The 3,015-nt window shown below is 40.2% G+C and overlaps 1 pseudogene; it reads right to left on the reverse strand.

Moving 5' to 3' along the window:
* Positions 1-1,016: 1,016 nt before the first annotated feature.
* LOC105302428 lies at positions 1,017-1,556 on the reverse strand (annotated as a pseudogene).
* Positions 1,557-3,015: the final 1,459 nt, after the last annotated feature.

Here is a 3,015-nt window from a genome sequence, read left to right on the forward strand (position 1 = left end):
TCCCCTTCCCTAGAAGTTCCCTTGTACCTGTTATCAGCCAGTCCCCTCCCTGCAAGATGCATCTGTGGTTCTGATTTCTATCACCCATAGATGTGTTTGCCTTTGAACTTCACATAAATGGAATATCATAGGATGTACTTTTCTGGCTGGCTTCTTTCAGCCAGAGGAAGGTTCATGAGATTCAGCTGCATGACTGTTGCATTGTATGATTGTCACCATTTGTTTGCCAACTCCCCTGTTGATGGGTATCTGGGTCGTTTACGTTTTTTTCCTTGCTGTTATGAATAAAATTCTTGTCTATATCTCTTCTCTTGGATAAAATATTTAGGAGTAGAATTAACTCTATCGTAGATTAGATGTGCCTCTGTCTTAACCTTTAGAAACTACCAATAGGTTTTCTAAAGTGGTTAAAGTAATTTACATTTTCACCAGCAATCATTGTTCCCTCTCTTTTTCAAAGCCACACTTGTGGGCGTGTAGTGGTGTCTCCCTGTGGTTCTGATTTGCATTCCGTTAACGACTGATGATGTCGAGCCTCTTTTCTTGTGCCTATTGGCAGTTTGAGTATCCTCTTGTGCAATACCTGTTTAAGTTTTTTGCTCATTGTGCTTTCACATTTTATTTTTGTTTGGTATTGATTCTTTATTTTGGATGCAAGCCTTTTGTGAGATACGGGTATCGCAAATATCTTTTTCTAGTCTGTGGCTTGCCCAGTCCTCTTCCTTTTAATGAACGGAAGTTCTTAATTTTAGTGAAGTTCAGTCGATCGAGTTTACTTTAAAGGCTATCATTTTTTTGAATTCTGCTTGAGAAAACTTTGCCCGTCTTGGATGATATTAAAGCCACTAATGCAGTTAGCACAATACACTCAAATTAGACCCTCTCATTTGAAAGGGAAAAAATTTAAGTTGAAATAACTGCAAAATTCCAACACATTTCCTTTATTAAAGGGTAAGACAGAGACTTAAGAGCTCCCTTTTGAGAGCCTTTGGGGCACACAAGTTTTTTTTTAAACGGTGAAAAATTTTTATATTTAGAATTAGCCAGCTGGACTCAGTTTAGATGATCCCAATTTTGTTAGCAACACCCAAAGCATCATAGATGGGAGCCAGCTGAACATATGCCTTCTTCTCTCCATCAGGCCTGATCAGCGTGACCTTGACTTTGACATTGACAAAGTCTATGACATTGACTTTGGCCACGTCAATGTCATAGAACTTCACGGCCTGTTTGATCTGGTGCTTGCTAGCCTTGACATCCACAATGAACACAAGTGTATTGTCTTCTACCTTCTTCACGGTGACTCAGTAGTCGGGGGGAACTTGATGATAGCACAGTGGTCAAGCTTATTTCTCCAGCGGGCGCTCTTCCGAGGATATTTGAGTTGCCTTCGGAGCCTCAGTGTCCTGGGCCGTTGGAAGGTGGGTGACGTGTGTATCTTCTCTTTTTTTGTGGCTGTGGTCACCTTTCAGCACTGCTTTCTTTGCCTTCAAAGCCTTTGCTTTGGCTTCGGCTGTGGGAGGGGCAGGGGCTTCCTTCTTCGCTTTCAGCAACATCTTCATGAAAAGCGGGGCATACAAATTTTTTTAAAATTAAACTTTATCTTGCTCTGTGTTTAGAGAGAATACGGTCTGTTGGCCACAGTAAGGAGGTAATGACTTGAGAGCCAATAGATTGTTTAACTTGTCCTCTCTCTCCCTAACAAACCGCTGGGCATAACTTCTCCCGTTTGCCCCTCGTCTTCCTTTGTGAGCTTTCTGTTATAAGCGTTTATTATATTGTTTTCCTCATGCGATAACTCAGCAGCGAAAGGAAGTGGCAGCTGCGACCTCACATATCAGACAGAGCACATGTCGTGACGTTTGAATGTAGTGCCTGTTGTGCAGCTCCGATGGCTGGTAGAATTTGAGGTTACTGCACACGGGAGTTATATGCTGTTAAAACTGTTCTCAAACTTTTTCCAGGAAAGGAGTTCTTCCTTAAAAATGGGATCTGATAGGAAAGCCCCCTTGCAATTGTGCCAATGCCCTTCCTAGAGCCCGTATTTCTTCTTTTAGTGTGTATATATCACTTACCTTTTACCTATGTAACCACAAGAGAAATGAAGGTGGAATTTGCTTTAATATTTTTATGTATCTGTTACTCAGATTCCTTCCCTTCCCCTAGCTCCAAAGTAGAGCATCCCTTTATTTTTACTCAGTTCAAAATAGTTCCTGATTTTCTTTTTGATTTCTTCTTTTACCCTACAATTAAGAAGTGTGTTGTTTACTTTTCGAACATTTGGATATTCTGCAAAGAGCTTTCCATTACTGATTTCTGATTATCTTCAGAGAACATATTTTATATAATTTCAATCCTTTTCAACGTGTCGAGACTTCTCGTATCATACAGATCGCGGCTGATCTTGCCGAGTGGCCGACATGTGCTCGTCACTCGGTGCGTGGGGCGTTCTGTAACTGTCTGTCAGTTGTGTCGAGTGGCTTTCTCGTGTTGTTCACATCTCCTAGATCACTACTGATTTTCTTTCTCTTTGTTGCATTGGCTGCTGAGACAGAAGCGTTGAATTCTCCCAGGATCACTGTAACTTTGTCCATTTCTACTTGCAGATCTATTAGTTTTGTTTTACGTATCTGTTAGACGTGTAAATGTTTAGGATTAAGTGCTCCTGGCGAATTGACCCCTTTACCATTACAAAATATTTATGTTTTCAAATCTGTTTTGTCTGATGTTGTTATACTCCAGCTTTCTTTTGCTGGTCCGCATGGTATCTTTTTCCATTTCCCATTAAAACTATGGTTATATTTAAGGTGGATTTCTTATAGACAGCAAATATTTGGAACTTGCTTTTCTTAAAATCTTTTGTGTCTGTTTTTTATTTTTAATTTTATTTTATTAGTTTCAAGTATACTGTACATTGGTTTAACATTGATATAGTTTATAAAATGATCCCCCTGATTGCTCTTTCTCTCCTCTGGCTCTCCACCTAGCCATTCACTATGCTGTGCTCCCCATCCC

Source organism: Pteropus vampyrus, unplaced genomic scaffold (assembly GCF_000151845.1).
Source record: "Pteropus vampyrus isolate Shadow unplaced genomic scaffold, Pvam_2.0 Scaffold272, whole genome shotgun sequence".
NCBI lineage: Eukaryota > Metazoa > Chordata > Mammalia > Chiroptera > Pteropodidae > Pteropus > Pteropus vampyrus.